The sequence below is a fragment of the Macaca fascicularis genome, chromosome 12 (genome assembly GCF_037993035.2).
Source record: "Macaca fascicularis isolate 582-1 chromosome 12, T2T-MFA8v1.1".
Lineage (NCBI taxonomy): Eukaryota > Metazoa > Chordata > Mammalia > Primates > Cercopithecidae > Macaca > Macaca fascicularis.
The window spans coordinates 1147065-1167302 of NC_088386.1; positions in this window are offsets into that span (position 1 = coordinate 1147065).

A 20238-nucleotide genomic window follows, 5' to 3' on the forward strand; every position below is an offset into this window, starting at 1 on the left:
CTCTCCTCCAGCCCTGGTGGGAGACGTCAGACCCTTTCTATTCCCTTGACATACATACTGTTAACAGAGAAACCATATTCTGTCGAATATCTTAAGGAGGCTTATCCTGAGTCAATATGAGTGACCACGGGCCCAGGAAAACACAAACCCAAGAAGTCTGGGGTCAGTGGGCCCGAAGCAGTCGGATTGCAATTTGGTTTTACGCATTTTAGGGAGGCAGTGGTTACAGGCAAAAACATAAATCACACTTGCCTGAAAAATCTACTTAAAATAATAAAACATGAAAAAAAGGGGGAAAAAAAAGATATAAATCAATCAGGGAAGTATACATTGGTCCAGCCCAAAAAGGTGGGATGTCTTGAAGTGGGAGGGAGGGCTTACGGGTTACGGGTGGCTTTAGAGATTCTTTAATTTGCAGTTGGTGAAAGGAGTCAGGCTCTGTGTAAACTTGGAATCATCAGTAAGGAAAGTTTTCAGTTCAGGTAAGAATGCTATCTATGTAGCAAGATTGCTGGCCTGCAGGCTGACTTAACCCTGGCCTTGCACGGCCTTAGGTCTTGCTTATAATTTGGCATCTTATTGCCCCAAAGAGTCTGTTTTGGCTGGTGTGGTGGTTCACACCTGTAATTCTAGCATTTTGTGAGGCCGAGGCAGGAAGATTGCTTGAGTCCAGGAGTTTGAGACCAGCCTGGACAATATGGCGAAACTCCATCTCTACAAAAAATGCAAAAATTAGCCAAGCATGGTGGCTCTCACCTGCAGTCCCAGCTACTTGGGAGGCTGAGGTGGGAGGATCACTTGAGCCCAGGAGGCTGAGGCTGCAATGAGCCATGATCGTGCCACTGCACTCCAGCCTAGGGGACAGAGTGAGACCTTGTCTCAAAAAAAAAAGAAAGCCTCTTCTGTCAGTTTTATGGTTTCTATTTCAGCATTAATGCTGGTCGACTGTACCTAAACTCCAAAAGGGAGGGGGTATGAAGAGGTGTGTCTGACCTCCCTTCTCATCAAGGCTGATAATTTAGATTTTATGGGTTTTCTGGGGTCCCCTTGGCCAAGTGGGATTCTGTTCAGTCGGTGGGGGGCTTAGGATTTTATTTTTAGTTTACAACACACACGTAAACTTTAATGAATTTTTACTGCCCAGGACATCCTCCCCAGCTTAGCAGGCACCGCAGCGGGCAGCTCCCCCAACCTTCTGCACAGCTGCTCTCCTGGAGGGAGCAGTTAATTTAAACACTTCCCCGTTGATGGACATTTAAGTTACTTCCCATTTGCTGTTGAAACAGTGCTGCACTCACTCCTTCCTTCCCAGAAGTGTTCACCATTAAAGTCCTCTTCCAGATTGTCAAAATGAAACTGACTTGTCAAAGAAAAGACGCATATTTTTAATGAAGAGCGCCTCTTGCCTCCACCTCCACCCACTGCCCACTGTCTTGGGGCCCTGGCATGGATGTCTGGACCCCAGGCCTATATGAACATCACACACCCTGCCTTTGGGAGGGGAGATGTCGTTTTTTATTATTACATGTAAAGACCTTGGAAGTGGCCATTCTCACCCTTCAACAAGGAAAAGCTGGACACACCAGCTTTTTTTTCTTGACCCATCTGAAAAATGAAGTCATAGGGCAAAGAACCTTCCAGAAACCTGGAGAGCCAGACCATCCAGAGAAATTCAACAACCAAGGCCTATGGTTGGGAACAAAAGTCTCCAGATACCCAAAGCCGGTAGAAACACTGAAATTACAACGTTGACACGTGGTTGCAGGCTGAAGAAGCGGAGGGATGGGCATTAAAAAGGGTCCAGTGTCAGAGGCTTTTCCTCCAGGAACCACTTCACATTTTCAGAGTGAGGATCAGACAAAGACCCTTCCTTCCACCCCTACCCCTGCAAGGGGAGGTGGGGAAAGAGGGTTTTTGGTTTTTTGGTTTTTTTTGAGACGGAGTCTCGCTCTGTCGCCCAGGCTGGAGTGCAGTTTTGCCGTGATCTCAGCTCACTGCAAGCTCCGCCTCCCGGGTTCACGCCATTCTCCTGCCTCAGCCTCCCGAGTAGCTGGGACTGCAGGCGCCGCCACCTCGCCCGGCTAGTTTTTTGTATTTTTCAGTAGAGATGGGGTTTCGACCGTGTTAGCCAGGATGGTCTCGATCTCCTGACCTCATGATCCGCCTGCCTTGGCCTCCCGAAGTGCTGGGATTACAGGCGTGCGCCACTGCGCCCGGTGGAAGAGGGTCCTCTTGAAGCCCTCCAAACTTCTCCTTAACAAAGCCTTCCCTGAGGGCTATTCTGAAACCTTTTCAAGCTAGAGGAAGGGGTTCTGCCCCCTCCAGTCCTCTCCAGCCTCAGGTCTCAACCAAGGGAAAATAAGCAAAGCGACAGTCAACAAGGGAGACGGCTTCAAGAAAGCAGGCGGGAAACACTGGCCAGGGAAGGGACCAGGGCTCTGAAGGATCGGCCCCACCCTGAGACGGAGGCACCGAAACTAAAAGAATGAGGCCTGATTGGAGGTTGGAAGACAAGGGAACACCCCCTCCCCACTTGCCAGCACATGGTGCCACCACACTAACAAGGCTCCAGTAGTAACAGTGGGTTACAGCTAGCAGAGCGAACAGACAAACTCTCTCTGATGACCGGAATCAAAGGAAGCCACAGAGAAGAAAGAAGAGAAAAAAGCCCCCTCGAGTGATTTGAAACAGCTGGTGGCCTAAAGCTATGACAAATATTACAACAGCCCAACTCCTGGCCAGATTAATAAACCCTGATATTGAAAGCCTATTGACCTCAGTACCTATGGCCCAATATGTACAACATGTCTGGCTTTAGACAAAAAAATTACAAAGCCTGTTAAAAGCAAGAAAAACCAAAGCCTAAAGAGACAGAGAAACCATCAGCAGCTGATTCACATATGACACAAATGTTGGAATTATTAGATGGAATATCAAATAGCTATCATTAATATGGTACAAGCTTTAATGGAAAAAGTAGACAACTTACAAGAACAGGTAGGTAATGTAAGCTGACAGAATTCCAAGAAAAATAAGAAAGAAATGTTAGAAATCAAAAGCACTGGGCCGGGCGCGGTGGCTCAAGCCCGTAATCCCAGCACTTTGGGAGGCCGAGACAGGCGGATCACGAAGTCAGGAGATCGAGACCATCCTGGCTAACACGGTGAAATCCCGTGTCTACTAAAAATACAAAAACTAGCCAGGCGTGGTGGCGGGTGCCTGTAGTCACAGCTACACGAGAGGCTGAGGCGGGACAATGGCATGAACCTGGGAGGTGGAGCTTGCAGTGAGCCGAGATTACACCACTGCACTCCAGCCTGGGCGACAGAGCGAGACTCCGTCTCAAAACAAAAACAAAAACACAAAAAAACAAGAAGGGAAGTCTACAGTGAAATATATGGTCATGGATTAGAATCCGAGACAGTAGAATGAACTCATGTTTAGCATAATGTAGATACTGATGGGTAAATGTGGAATAGTTACAGATATATGTGTATATTTGGGTCAGTGTCCATACATCTATTTCCTAGCTCCGTCTACAAAAGCCGCCCAGAAGCAGTGACGCCCTGCAGCAATAAGCACACCCAGCCTCCAGATGTCTCGTAAAAGGAATAAGGGTCTTTGATGACATGGCTGAGTGCAGAATATGCGAGATGAGCCTGGAGCACCTTGCAATGCCAGGAATTAAGAAAGTGCTTAAACACACACACGCAATAATGAGACTATGTTAAAGGGACACAGGTGCCAACTGAAAGAGCGTCCAATGGCCAAATGGATGGCTGGGGCGATCTGAGCAGCACCAGCAGATAATGTGATAATGCTCAGAGGGTGTGTGGGCTGTACTTGGTTACTTTCTTCGAGAGTACAATGAGGAAAGGGGATAAAAAGTAATTTTACCATAGATAAACCTGGCAAAGATGACCTCAGCTAGGCAAACAGGGCCAACATTAACAGTGATTGAGTCATGTTGAGCTCTCCTTGATATGATGTGGAGAGAATGGTGCCTCACCTCTATGGTCTTCCTCCCAAAACCCGTAAGCCCAGTCTCACTACAAGAAAAACATCAAACCAACCCACATTGAGGAGCATTCTATCAAATGTCTGGCCACTACTTCTCGAAACTGTCAAACTCATCAAAACGTGGAAAGGCTGAGAAAAGGTCACAGCCCAAAAGAGAATAAGGAGATATGACCACTAAATGGAATAATGGAATATGGTCATTTGGATAAGATCTTCAAACATAAATAGGACATTAAGGAAAAGCTAAGGAAATCTGAACAAAGTATGGAGTTGAGTTACTAATAATGATGTATCAACACTGGTAAATTAGTCATGACAAAGGTACCACAGTAGTATAAGATGTTAATAGCAAGGGAGATGTGTGAAGAGTGTGTGCAAATTGTGTGCTATATTCATAAGCTTTTTTGGAAACTTTTCTGTAAATCTAAAATTTCTAAAGTAAAAAAAGTGTGTGTGTGTGTGTGTGTGTGTATATATATATATATATATATTTTTTTTTTTTTTTTTTTGAGACAAAGTCTCACTCTGTCGCCCAGGCTGGAGTACAGTGGCGTGATCTTGGCTCACTGCAACCTCTGCCTCCCAGGTTCAAAGTATTCTTCTGCCTCAGCTTCCCGAGTAGCTGGGACTACAGGCGTGTGCCACTACACCCAGCTAATTTTTTGTATTTTTAGTAAAGACGGGGTTTCACCATGTTAGCCAGGATGGTCTCAATCTCCTGCCTCGTGATCCACCCACCTTGGCCTCCCAAAGTGTTGGGATTACAGGTGTGAGCCACTGTGCCTGGCCTATATACGTATTTTTAAGTCAGCACTGGTGCCACCCCTCCCACCCGAAAACGAAAACCAAGAACAGCTCTGCGACACCGCTCACCTCTCCTTATGGCTCCACACGTCTCACTGGGGCCCTGGGCAGGCTGGGTGTGTTCCCTGTGGCTGGCATGGGCAGCTGCTGGAAGCGCAGGCAGGAGCTCAGCCGAAGAGGTCAGCACAGCCTCCTCCTCCGTCGCCATCTGTCCAGTTAGGTCAGTCAAGAAGGCCCCAGTTTTCCACAATGACAGTCGGCTCCAGGTTGGCGTTCACCCTGAGTGCTAATGGAGATTGTTTTCTTTTTTGCTTGATTACACTTCTCTGAAACAAATAGTTCACCTCTCATGGCTTCAGTGTGCTTGTTGGCCAAACTCCAGTGGCTGTGCTAGTTCGCGCCAGCTGCCATAACAGCATACTGCAGACTGGGTGGCTTCCACAACAGAAATGTATTTCTCACCGTCCTGGAGGCTGCAGGTTCACAATGGAGGTGCCAGCAGAGTCGGCTGCCCTGAGGTCTCCCTCTGTGGCTTGCGGATGGCCACCTTCTTGTGGCCTTTCCTCTGTGCACACCCAGCCTGTGGTCCTGTGTCTTTCTGAGTGCCCAAACATTGTCTTCTTTTCAGGGCCCCGGACACACTGAATGGAGGGCTCACCCTGAGGCCTCGCTGTGAGGAACCTCTCTAAAGGACCTACCTCCAAACAGCCCCATTCTGAGGTACTGAGGCTCAGGCTTCAACGTGTGAGTTGGGGGACATACAATTCTGATCATAACAGTGGCATTTACAGCTAGTGAGTGGCTCACTGTGGGGTTCCTGTGCGTGTTGGCTGGTGGCATTCATGTGCCACCCTTGATTGGCCAGGCAGGCAAGGGGCCACCTGGGCTGCTGCGGCCAGCACACTCCTCACATCTTCGGTGAACAGTGACCTTGGGAAGAAACAGAGCCTGGATCTTCTTTTAAAATAGTGGACAATACTATTTCACTCACAGGGAGTTACTGAACAGACGTAGAGGGCTTTTAGGTCTGAAGACTATTGTATTAGTCCATTCTTGCACTTCTATAAGGAAATACCTGAGACTGGGTAATTTATAAAGAAGAGGGCCTGGGCCGGGTGCAGTGGCTCATGCCTGTAATCCCAGCACTTTGGGAGGCCATGGCGGGTGGATCACTAGGTCAGGAGTTCAAGACAGAGCCAGACTCCGGGCAACAGAGCCAGACTCCATCTCAAAAAAAAAAAAAAAAAGTTTATCCTTTAAATATTTCATAATGTATCTTATTTTAAAAACTCTTATACAGTATTTATCATTTATCATAAGTCAGACACTCTAAGAAATGTACAAATATCAATTCATGGGGTGAAGGACCCATTCGAGGTCAATTTTAATGTTTTTCCCATCCTGCCATTGTAAAGTTGATATACTAGCCAGATGTCTTGCTGGAAGGACAGGGAAGTCCCTGGTAATAACGATTATTATTACATATATACTCAGGTTCCATAGCCTCTAACTTGTATCCATGAAACCCTACATGATTATTATAGGAAATGTATTTGTCACTGTTTGCTGTAGAAAATTTGTCAGCTCCCTCCAAGGCAACAACTGTGTTTGCCTCCGGAAATTGAATTTGCTCAGCGCCTATATTGTAATTAACCCACTGACCATCACCTCCCGGTTCTTGTTATCATTTCCTCCTTCTAAATTTAAATTGTTTAAATACTCTTGTTTCTTAGGAAATGTCCTTTCAAGTTTTTCTCCCCAGTCACCAGATATTCACTGTAAAAGCGCAGCACCATCTCTAAGCGCAGCACCATCTCTATCTTCATTCTCCATGAGCACAGAAACACGTATGCGAACACAGCCACGGGGTGCCCCAGAAAAGATGCCGTTTGCTAGACTTCCCTCTGTCCATTTTCCACCAGCATCCTGAGCCTGGCTCTTCCCATCCTCTCCCATGATGCTATCTTCTCCCCATGGCAGCAGCACCACCCCTGTGCTAGTCCTTCTCTGCCGTCCTCCCCAAGTTTATTTCTGCCTGACACTAGTGCCCCCCCCACCATGCCTTTTCTTTCTCTTTTGTTTATATATTTTTTAATGTTTATTTATTTATTTATTTTGGGACAGAGTCTCCTCTGTCGCCCAGACTGGAAGTGGCGCGATCTCGGCTCACTGCAGCCTCCCCTCCTGGGTTCACGCCATTCTCCTGCCTCAGCCTCCTGAGTAGCTGGGACTACAGGCGCCTGCCACCACGCCCGGCTAATTTTTGTGTTTTTAGTAGAGACAGGGTTTCATCATGTTGGCCAGGATGGTCTCGATCTCCTAACCTCGTGATCTGCCCGCCTTGGCCTCCCAGACTCCTGAAGTGCTGGGATTACAGGTGCGAGCCACCACGCCCAGGCGCACCACGGTGTCTTTTCTTCTGGTTCTTTGCCTTTACCTCACCACGGGAAGGAGTCCTGACCAGCTTTTCCTGTCGTCCATGGTTGCAGCCACCTGCGCAAGGCAGACCAGTACCGACCAATGCACACCTCCCCCGGGTGGGCCCCAGGTGGTCAGTCTCCATGGGTCTCTCCTCTAACACTGCCTGAGAATGCCTGAGACAGAGAGCAATTAGAAGATACGACTTTATAACAGTCTAGTCAAGGAAGTGGAGGGAGAAAAAGAAACGACGTAAAAGGAAACAAGTGCTTGTTTGCTTGCTGTTTAGAATTGGACAGTGGTCACCAAAGTGCTATGGTGCTTAGATTTTGTTGAAGAAATTTAAAAGTGTGATATTCACTTTTTGCTTAAAAATATTAATTTTTAGGACACACGGGTGAGTATATCCTTTACAACCATTTAGACCACCTTGAGATAAAAGGAAGTTGGGGTTGCTGTTTTAAAATGTTCAAGGGAGTATATAGATTTTCAAAACAAATGGGCCAGGGCTGAAGATGGAGAGGGCACTGTGGATCGGGGGCAGTGGAGGGCAGAGCAGTTCGCAGGTGCTTAGTCCTCAACAGTGACCTGCACCTGGGAGGCAGTGTAGACGGGAGCTCAGGCAGCACCTTGCCTGAGTCGCTGACTTCTTAGACTAGTACAAAAGGCAGCTTTTGTGGAGCCGGGCGCGGTGGCTCACGCCTGTAATCCCAGCACTTTGGGAGGCCGAGGCAGGTGGATCACGAGGTCAGGAGATCGAGACCATCCTGGCTAACACGGTGAAACCCCATCTCCATTAAAAATACAAAAAATTAGCCGGGCGTGGTGGCGGGCGCCTGTAGTCCCAGCTACTCGGGAGGCTGAGGCAAAAGAATGGCGTGAACCCGGGAGGCGGAGCTTGCAGTGAGCCGAGATGGCGCCACTGCACTCCAGCCTGGGCAACAGAGTGAGACTCCATCTCAAAAAAAAGAAAAACAAAACCAAAGGCAACCTTTGTGGATCACTGACGTGGTTTGGGTCTGTGTTCCTGACCAAACCTCATGTCTAATTATAATCTCTAGTGTTGGAGGTGGGGCCGGGTAGGAGGTGATTGGATCACAGCGGTGATTTCTCATGAATGGTTTAGTACCATCCACGTTGGTGCTATTCTCATGATACAGTTCACACGAGATCTGTGGTGGTTTAAAAGTGGGCAGCACCTTCCCCCATGCTTCTGCTCCTCCTTTGCCTTCAGCCATGATTGAAGCTCCCTAAGGCGTCCCCACGAGCAGAAGCTGCAATGCTTCCTGTACAATCTGCACAACCCTGAGCCAATTAACCTCTTTTCATTTTTCTTTCTTTCTTTTTTTTCTTTTGGGGACAGAGTCTCGCTCTGTCGCCCAGGCTGGAGTGCAGTGGCGCAATCTCGGCTCACTGCAACCTTCACCTCCCAGGTTCTAGTGATTCTCCTGCCTCAGCCTCCCAAGTAGCTGGGACTACAGGTGCCCACCACTGCGCCTGGCTAATTTTTGTATTTTTGTAGAGACGGTCTCACCATGTTGGCCAGGCTGGTCTCAAACTCCTGACCTCAGATGATCCACCCACCTTGGCCTCCCAAAGTGCTGGGATTACAAGCATGAGCCACTGCACCAGGCCCTCTTTTTTTTTTTTTTTTTTTTAAGATGGAGTCTCACTCTGTCGCCCAGGCTGGAGTGCAGTGGCCCGATCTCAGCTCACTGCAACTTCCACCTCCCGGGTTCAAGCGATTCTCCTGCCTCAGCCTCCCAAGTAGCTGGGACTATAGGCGCCTGCCACCACGCCCAGCTAATTTTTGTATTTTTAGTAGAGACGGGGTTTCACCGTGTTGGCCAGGATGGTCTCGATCTTCTGACCTCGTGATCCGCCCGTCTCGGCCTCCCAAAGTGCTGGGATTACAGGCGTGAGCCACTGTGCCCGGCCCGTCTTCTTTTGAGAAGTGTCTGCTTATGTCCCTTGTCAATGTTTTCATGGGGTTGTTTTCCTCATGTTCAACATCACTATCATCAGAGAAATGCAAATCAATGTGAGATGCCATCTCATATTAGTCAGAATGGCTACTATTAAAAAGTAAAAAAATAAATTCTGGTTAGACTTCAGAGAAAATGAAATGCTTACACACTGTTGGTGAGAATGTAAATTAGTTCAGCCACTGTGAAGAGCAGTTTGGAGATTTTTCAAAGAATTTAAAACAGAAGTGCCATTCAACCAGCAATTCCATTACTGAGTATATATCCAAAAGAAAATTAAAAATTCTACAAAAAGAAACCCCACATGCACTTGTATATTCATTATATTGCTATTCACAAAAGGGAAGGCATGGAATTAACTTGTGTGTGAATCAATAAACTGGATAGAAATATGTGTCACATATACACCACAAGATACTATGCACACGTTAAAAAGAATACAGTCATGTCCTGTGCAGCACTGTGGATACGTCTGGAGGCCATTATCCTAAGGAAATTAACACAGGAACAGAAAACCAAATACCACGTGTTCTTGCCTGTAAGCGGGATCTGAACATGAGGTACTCATGAATATAAAGATGTCAGCAATAGACATTGAGAACTACTGGATGAAGGAAGGAAGGAGGAGGGCAGGGGGTGAGAAACTACAGGTGCTATGCTCACTACCTTGGTGATGGGATCAATTATATCCCAAAATATATGCTCACTTCCTTGGTGATGGGATCAACAATATCCCACATAACTCAGCATCACGCAATATATCCACGTAAAAAACCTGAAAACGTACTCCTTGAATCTAAAAAATTTAAGGTAGAGACAGAGTAAGGGGCAGAATAGAAACCTACACCCTCATCCCCCACAAAAAAACACCAAATTTTCACAATTCACTACATTCAAGAAGCAGTGGTCAAAGGGACCAAAAATTGGGTGAACAATCCCAGTACCTGGCATTAACTTCATGTCACTCAAGGAGACATTGGAGAAGACAAACAAACGACAGTCTAGAAGCACGGATGCCACCTCTTTTTCAACCACCAGTAGTGGCCACATGGTGCAGAGACTGTATGTTTGGGAGAGGGAGAGCAAGGGTTGTGAGGCTTTGCAATAAACTCAGTACTACCCTGTCACAGAGAAAAGCAGAACCAGACTGTACTCAGCTGACATCTGCCAAAAGAGGGAGCACTTGGACTGGCCCTAGCAGGAGGAAAATCTTCCATCTCAGTGTTGGGAGCTTGAGTCTTTACAAGCCTTGCCGTCATGAGTTGACGTCCTATTGCACCTTAAGAGAACTGAAGGGGCAGTCTAGGCCACAAGGACTTCAATTATTAGGCAAGTCACACTCCGAGCTGGGCTCGGAGACAGTGGAATGTGGAGGGTGGGGAGAATGTGGCCTCCTGAGACAGCAGCCAGAGCAGCTAAGGGAGTGCTCACAACACCACACCCCCACCCAGCAGCAGCCACACAACACAGAGAAACCTGTGAATTTGGGAAAGGGAGAGCACAGTGACTGGGGGACTTAACATTAAACTCAGTGCTGCCATGTCAGTAAAGACCTGGCAGAATTCCTCACCTGCTGACTAAAGAACCCCTGAACCCAGAATAAAAACAGTGATACCCAGGCAATACACCGTGGGCACTGGGCTCTGAGAACTGCCAACTTCAGGTGTGACCCAGCACGTTTCCAGCTGTGGTAGCTACAGTGAAAGACTTCTTCTGTTCGAGAAAAGCAGCGAGGAAAGTAAAGGGAACTCTGTATTGCACCTGATATACCAGCTCAGCCACAGTGGGGTAGAGCACCAAGGAGATTCTTAGAGTCCCTGAGTCCAGGCCTGGGGGCTTGGTCAGCATTTCTGCACTCGCCCTGGGCCAAAGGTCGAGTTCCAGGCATTGCAGAATTTATCACAAGCTAACTAAAGAGTCCTTGGGCTTTCAGGGAGAAATTGATGATGATTTGACAGAACCCCCACCGTGGGCCGGTGGTGTTGGCAGTCATAGGAGAGGCTCCTCTACCTGCAGACAGGGGAAGGAAGAGTAGAAAATACTTTGTCTTATGCCCTAAGCGCCAGGTTAGCTACAGTAAAATAGAAGAGCAGGTAAATTGTGAAGATTCTGTGCTTTAATCTCTGGCTCCCAGATAGCATCTACGGACCCACTCATGGCTGGGGGAACTTGCCGCCCTATAGGCAGAGACACAGACCTGGCTGGCTTTGCCATCTACTAATCACAGAGTCCTAGGGCTTTGAGTAAACCGATATGGTAGCCAAGTAGTGGTTACAGTGGGCCTTGGGTGAGACCAAGTTCTGTGCCTACGTCAGGTGTGAACCAGCACAGTCTCAGTGCTGGTGGCCACAGGGGTGCTTGTGTTACCCCGGCCCCAGCTCCCATGCCTCAGCACAGAAAGAGAGACTCTGCTGGTTTGAGAGAAAGTAAGGGAAGACAACAAGAGTCTCTACTTGATGAATCAAGAGAATTTTTCTTGTTTTCTTTTTTTTTTTTTTTGAGACGGAGTTTCACTCTTGTTGCGCAGGCTGGAGTACAATGGTGTGATCTTGGCTCACCATAACCTCCATCTCCCAGGTTCAAGCAATTCTCCTGCCTCAGCCTCCCTAATAGCTGGGATTACAGGCATGCACCACCACGCCTGACGAATTTTGTATTTTTGGTAGAGACGGGGTTTCTCCATGTTGGTCTCGAAATCCCGGCCTCAGATGACCCACCCGCCTTGGCCTCCCAAAGTACTGGGATTACAGGCGTGGGCCACCACACCTGGCCAAGAGAATTTTTCTTGATGCTAATCCGAGGCCACCAAGGCAGTACCTCTTCGTGTTTGCATAAACTACTGTGTTATTGGGCTTCGGACCCAAGTCTCTTTGAATACCTGGAAAGTGTTCCCAAAAATAATGAGCACACACGAGCCCAGACTGTGAAGACTACAATAAAGACTGAACTCTTCAATGCCCAGATATAGATGAACATCTACAAGCATCAAGACCATCCAGGAAAACATGACCTCACCAAACAAGCTGAATAAGGCACCAGGGACCAATCCTGGAAAAACAGAGATATGTGACCTTTCATACAGGAAATCCAAAATAGCTGGTTGAGGTAATTCAAAGAAATGCAATATAACACAGAGAAGGAATTCAAAATTCTATCAGATAAATTTAACAATGAGATTGAAATAAAAAGAATAAAGCTGAAATTCTGAAGTTAAAATGCTATTGTCATAGTGAAGAATGGATCAGAATTACTTAAAAGAATTAATCAAGGAGAAGATAGATTTAGTGAACTTGAAGCCAGACTATTTAAAAATACAAAGTCGGCCAGGCGCGGTGGCTCACGCCTGTAATCCCAGCACTTTGGGAGGCCGAGACGGGCGGATCACGAGGTCAGGAGATCGAGACCATCCTGGCTGATATGGTGAAACCCCATCTCTACTAAAAATACAAAAAACTAGCCGGGCAAGGTGGCGGGCGCCTGTAGTCCCAGCTACTCAGGAGGCTGAGGCAGGAGAATGGCGTGAACCTGGGAGGTGGAGCTTGCAGTGAGCTGAGATCTGGCCACTGCACTCCAGCCCGTGTGACAAAGCAAGACTCTGTCTCAAAAAAAAAAAAAAAATTTAAAATAAAATAAAATAAAAAAATACAAAGTCAGAGGAGACAAAAAAATAAAATAAAATAAAGCATGCCTATGGAATCTAAAAAATAGCCTTAAAATAGCAAATCTAAGAGTTAATTGGCCTTAAAGAGGAGGTAGAAAAAGGGATAAGAGTTGAACATTTATTTAAATAAATAGTATTAAACAATTCCTCAACATTTGATATCAACATTCAAGTAAAAGAAAGTTACAGAACATCAAGCAGATTTAACCCAAAGAAGACCACCTCAAGGCACTTAACTGAACTCCCAAAGGTTAAGGATAAAGAAATGATTCTAAAAGCAGCGAGAGAAGAGACACAAATAACATTCGATGGAACTCCAATACATCTGACAGCAGACTTTTCAGGGGAAAATTTACAGGCTGAGAGAGCGGCATGACATACTAAAAAAGCTGAAGGAAAAAAAAAATTTAGAATAATGTATCTGGCAAAAACGTCCTTTAAACTTGACGGAGAAATAAGAACTTTTCCCGACAAACAAAAACTGAGGGATTTCATTAACACCAGACCTGTCCTACAAGAAATGCTAAAGGGATTTCTTAACCTAAAAGAAGAGAAGTTAGTGAGCAATAAGAAATCATCTGAAGGTACAGAACTCACTAGCAATAGCACATGGAAAAATACAGAATATTATAACTTGGTAATTATAGGGTGCAAAAATCTCAAATAGAAAGAGTAAACAACAAACCAATAAAAAATAATAACTACAACATATTTCCAAGACATAGACAGTAAAATAGGGAATGAAGAGAAACAACAAAAACTTTAAAAGAATGGCAATAAAGTAGTTTTTATTAGTTGTTTTGCTTGTTTCTTTGTTTATGTAATCAGTGTTAAATTGTCCACAGTCTAAAATAATGTATTAAATTATTTTCAAGCCTCATGGTAATTTGAAATAAAAAAGTATACCACAGATGTACAAAAAGTCAAAAGCAAGAAATTAGATTATAATACAAGAGAAATCACCCTTACTAAAAGGAAGACAGGAAGAAAGGAAAGAAGGAAGAGAGGACAAAAATCAATCAGAAAACCAATAACAAAATGGCAGAAGTATGAGACTTGGACACAGGAAGGGGAACATCACACACCGTGGCCTATTGTGGGGGGGGAGGGTCAAACTCATTCTTTGAGGCTAGTATTACCCTGATATCAAAATCAGACAAAGACACATTAAAAAAGCAAACTACAGGCCCATATCTGAAAATATTAGTGCAAAAATTTGCAAAAACCCTAGCAAACTTAATTAAACAATACATAAATAGGTAATTCATAATGACCAAGTGGGATTTATCCCAGGGATGAAAGGATGGTTCAACATACAAATCAATCAATGTGACAAGTCACATAAACAGAATGAAGGGGCTGGGCACAGTGGCTCATGCCTGTAATCCCAGCACTTTGGGAAGCCGAGGTGGGCATATCACCTGAGGTCAGGAGTTTGAAACCAGTCTGGCCAACATGGCGAAACCCTGTCTCTACTAAAAATACAAAAATTAACCAGGCATGGTGGTGGGTGCCTGTAATCCCAGCTACTTGGGAGGCTGAAGCAGGAGAATCACTTGAACCCGGGAGGCAGAGGTTGCAGTGAGTTGAGATCATGCCATTGCACTCCAGCCTGGGTGACAGAGGGAGACTTTGTCTCAAAAAAAAAAAAGGATAAAATTCATGTAATCATTTGAATTGTGCTAAAAAAAAATTATTTGATAAAATTTAATATCTTTAATAATAAAAGCCCTTTGAAAACTGGGTATGGAATGAACATGCCTCAACATAATAAAAGTCTTATATGACAGACCCACAGCTAGTATCAGACTAAGTGGGGAAAAACTAAAAGCCTTTCCTCTAAAATCTGGAAGATGACGAGAATGTCCACTCTTACCACTGTTACTCACAGTAATTCTGAAAGTCCTGTCTGGAGCAATCAGACAAAAGAAAGCAATAAAAGGCCTCCCAATTGGAAAAGAAGTAAAATTATCTTTTTTTGCCAATATATAATCTTACATTTGAAAAAGCATAAAGACTCCTCTGATAGGGTTTGAATGTGTGTCCCCTCCCAAATTTCATATTTAAATGTAATTCTCAATGTTGGAGGTGGGTCTGGTGAAAGGTGATTTAACTATCGGGGTGGATTACTCACAAATGGCTTAGCACCATCCCATTTGGTACTATCCTCATGATAGTGAGTTCCTATAAGATCTGGTTATTTAAAAGTGTGTAACAACTTGCCCCTGTTTTTTGCTCCTGCTTTTTGCCCTGTGATGTGCAAGATTCTGCTTCAACTTCTGCCATGACTGTAAACGTCCAGAGGCCTCCCCAGAAGTGCATGCCAGTGCTATGCCTTCTCTACAGCCTGTAGAATCATGAGCCACTTAAACCTCCTTTCTAAAAAATAAATTACCCAGTCTCAGTTATTTATAGTGATGCAAAAATGATGCAAAAATAGCTTAATACAGAAAATTGGCACCAAGGAGTGGAAAATTTTTATAAGAATACCTGAAAATGTGGCATCAGCTTTGTAATTTGGTAAAGAAGCAGAGGTTGGAAGAGTTTGTAGGACTCAGAAGAAGACAGAAAAATGAGGGAAAGTTGAGATTTTCTTAAAGACTGGTTGAATGGCTGTGACCAAAATGCTGATAGTGATCTGGACAGAGAAGGCTGAGCTGAGAAGGTCTCAGATGAAAATTAGAAACTTATTAGGACCATGCCGGGCGCGGTGGCTCAAGCCTGTAATCCCAGCACTTTGGGAGGCCGAGACGGGCGGATCACGAGGTCGGGAGATCGAGACCATCCTGGCTAACATGGTGAAACCCCGTCTCTACTAAAAAATACAAAAAACTAGCCGGGCGAGGTGGCGGGCGCCTGTAGTCCCAGCTACTGGGGAGGCTGAGGCAGGAGAATGGCGTAAACCCGGGAGGCGGAGCTTGCAGTGAGCTGAGATCCGGCCACTGCACTCCAGCCTGGGCGGCAGAGCGAGACTCCGTCTCAAAAAAAAAAAAAAAAAAAAAAAAAAGAAACTTATTAGGACCGAAGCAAAGGTCATGCATTTTGTCTTAGCAAAGTGGTTGGCTGAATTTCTGTCATGCCCTAGGGATATATAAAAGTTTGAATTTGAAATTGATGACTTAGGGTTTCTGTTGGAAAAATGTCTAAGCAGCAAAGCATTTGAGATGTGGCCTGGCTGCTTCTAACAACCTATGCTCACATGTTCTAGCAAAAAAAAAAAAAAAAAAAAGTTGTAACTTATACTTACAAGGGAAGCATAGTGTAAAAGCTTGAAAACTTTGCAGCCTAGTCATGTGGCTGAAAAATAAAAAGCTTTTATAAAAGAGGAACTCAAGCAGGCTGTGGAGCAACCACTTGTTAGAGATATTTGCATAACCTAAAAAAAGCAAGTGTTGATAGCCAAGACAATGGGAAAGAGGAATTGAAGGCATTTTAGAAATTTAAAAGGCGGCCCCCCATCACAGGCCCTGAGGCCTAAAAGAAGAGAATAGTTTCTGGGATCAGGCCCAGGACCTGCTGTCTTGGGTAACCTTGGAATATAGCTCCCTGCATCCTGGCCACTGCTTCAGCTTCAGGTGTAGGTCAAATTGACCCAGGACAACTCCAGTCACTGCTTCAGAGGGTGCAAGCCATAAGCCTTGGTAGCTTCCATGTGGTGTTAGGCCTGGGAGAGTACAAAATGCAAGAGTTGAGACTTGGGAGCCTCCATCTTTATTTCAAAGGATGTATGAAAAAGCCATGGTGTGCAGGCAGAAGCGTGCTGCAGGGGTGGAGCCCTCATGGAGAACCTCTACTAAAACAATGGAGAAAAGAAATGTGGGGTGACAGTCCCCATGCAGGCTCCCCACTGGGGTATGGCCTAGTAGATCTGTGAGGAGAGAATCACTGTCCTCCAGGGCCCAGAATGGTAGATCTAGATACAGCTTGCACCTTGCACCTGGAAAAGCCAGAGGCACACAATACCAGCCAGAGGCACACAATGCCAGCCCATGAGAGCAGCTGTGGGGGCTGAACCCTGCAAAGTCACAAGATTGAACTTCCCAAGGCATTAGTGTGCCCTGGAAATGGGACACAGAGTCAAAAATAATTATTTTGGAGCCTTACAATTCAATAACTGCCCTTCTGGGTTTCAGACTTTCATGGGTCCTGTGGCCCCTTTCTTTTGGCCAATTTCTTCCTTTTAGAATAGGAGTATTTACCCAATGCCTCTGCCCCATTTGTATCTTGGAAGTACCTAATTTGTTTTTTATTTTACAGGCTTATTAGGAGGAAGAAACTAGCTTTGTCTTAGATGAGACTTTTGACTTTTGAGTTAAAGCTGAAATGAGTTAAGACTTTGGGGATTATTGGGAAGTCATGATTGTATTTTGAAATATGAGAAGGATATGAGATTTGGAATGACCAGGGGCAAAGTGATATGGTTTGGGTGTGTGTTCCCACCAAAATCTTATATTGAAATGTAATCCTCATTGTTGGAAGTGGGCCTAGTGGGGAGGTGATTGAATCATAAGGGCAGGATTTCCATGAACAGTTTGGCATCATTTCCTTTGCTGCCATTCTCACAATAGTAAGTTTTCATGAGAGCTGGTTATCAACAAGTGTGTAGCACTTCCCCCCTGCCCTCGCACTTACCATGGGATGTGCAAGCACCAGATTTATTTTCCACCTTGATTGTCAGTTGTCAGAGGCTTCACCAGAAGCAGACGCCAGTGCTATGCTTTCTGTACAGCCTGTAGAACCATGAGCCAGTTAAACCAATTTCCTTTATAAATTAACCAGTCACCAATTATTTTTATAGCAATGTGAGGATGGCCTAATATATCCACCAAAAAACTATCAGAAGTAATAACTTGAATAAATTTACAGAATACAAAATCAACACATATAAATCGGTAGGATTTCTGTATGCCAACAGTCAACAAATTGAAAAAGAATTCAAAAATGTAATACTATTTGCAATAGCCACAGATAAAACAAAATGTGTGGAAATTTACCAAAGAAATAAAAGTTCTCAACAATTAAAACTGTAAAACACTGATAAAAGAAATGAAAGAGGACCCAAAAATTGGAAAGATGTTTTTATGTTCACAGATTGGAAGAATCAGTATTTTTTAAAAATGTCCATACAATCCAAAGCAATCTATACATTTCATGCCATCTCTATCAAAATAACAGGCCAAGGGCAGTGGCTCATGCCTGTAATCCCAACACTCTGGGAGCCCGAGGTCGGTGGATCACGAGGTCAAGAGTTCAAGACCAGCCTGACCAACTTGGTGAAACCCCATCTCTACTAAAAATACAAAAAAATTAGCCAGGCTTGGTGGCAGGTGCCTGTAATCCCAGCTACTCAGGAGGCTGAGGCAGGAGAATGGCGTGAACCCGGGAGGCGGAGCTTGTGGTGAGCCAAGATCGAACCACTGCACTCCAGTCTAGGTGACAGAGTGAGACTCCATCAAAAAAAAAAAAAAAAAAGACATTCCTCACAGAAATAGAAAAAAAAAAATTTAGATGGAACAAAACACCCTAATAGTCAAAGCTATGCTGAGTATATAAAACAAAACTGGAGGAATTCCATTACCTGGTTTTAAATTATACTACTAAGTTATACTAATTAAAACAGCATGACACTAGCATAAAAACAGACATAATGACAAATGGAACAAAATAGAGACCTTAGAAACAAACTCATACAGCTAAACTAAACTTATTTTCAACAAAAGTGCCAAGAACATACAATAAAAAATAAGACAGTTTTTGTAATAAATGGGCTGGGAAAACTGGCAAGCCATAGGCAGAAGAATAAAACTAGAACCCTATTTCTTGCCACATACAAAAATCAAATTAAAATGAATTAAAGACTTAAACCTAACACCTCAAACTATCAAACTTTTATAAGAAAACATTGGGGAAACTCTTTAGGGCATTGGTTTGGGCAAAAATTTCTTAAATAATGCCCCATAAGCACAGATAACCAAAAAAAAACATGGACAAACGGGATTACAGCAAGTCAGAAAGCCTTTTTAAAGTGAAGGGAACAATAAACAAAATGAAGAGAATATCCACAGATGTAAATTATCCATCTGAAAAGCAATTAATAGCTACATGATATGGTTAGGCTTTGTGTCCCCACCCAAATCTCATATTGAATTGTAATCCCAGGTGTTGAGGGAGAGACCTGTAGAAGGTGATTGGATCATGGGGGTAGTTTCCCCCATGCTGTTCTTCTGATAGTGAGTGAGTTCTCATGAAATCAGATGGTTTTATAAGGGGCTCTTCTCCCTTTGCTTCACACACATGCTGTCTCACCTGCTGTCATGGAAGAGGTGCCTGCTTCCCCATCTGCCATGATTGTAAGTTTCCTGAGGCCTCCCCAGCCATGTGGAACTGTGAGTCAATTAAACCCATTTCCTTTATAAATTACCCAGTCTTGCCAGGTGCGGCAACTCATGCCTGTAATCTCACCACTTTGGGAAGCCAAGGCAGGTGGGTTACAGGGTCAGGAGTTCAAGACCAGCCTGACCAAGATGGCGAAACCCCATCTCTACTAAAAATACAAAAATTAGCCAGGCATGGTGGCAGGTGCCTGTAATCCCAGCTACTCAGGAGGCTGAGGCAGGGAATTGCTTGAACCAGGAGGTGGAGGTGAGCCAAGATTGCCCCAGTGCACTTCAGCCTGGGCAACAGATCAAGACTTCATCTCAGTAAATAGATAACCCAGTCTCGGGTAATTTTTATAGGAGTACAGAAACAGACTAATACACTACAATATATTGAGTTCCAAAAATTCTGTAGAAAAAATGTAATAATCCAATTAAAGAGTGGACAAATAATTTAAATAGATATTTATGAAAAGAAGACATACAAATGTCAAACAGGCAAATGAAAAGGTGCTTCACATCACTGATCATCATAGAAATGCAAATCAAACCCCAAATGAGACATCATTTCACCCCAGTTAAGGTGGCTTTTATCCAGAAGTCAGTCAAAAACAAATGCTGGTGAGTATGTGGAGTGAAGGGAACCCTTGTACACTGTTGTTGGGAGCACAATTAAGGACAGTTTGGATGTTCCTGATTTAACTAAAAATAGAGCCACTATATGGTCCAGGAATCCCACTGTTCAGTATATGCCTAAGAGAGATAAATTCAAAGACATATTGTAAATCAAAGACATATTGGCACTCTCATGCTTGCTACAGCAGGGTTTATAATAGCCAACATTTGGAAGGAACCTAAATGTCCATCAACAGATGACTGTTGATAGAGAAAATGTGGTACATATACCCAATGGAGTACTATTCAGCTATAAGAAAGAATGAGAGTCTGCCATTTGCAATAACATAAATGCAAC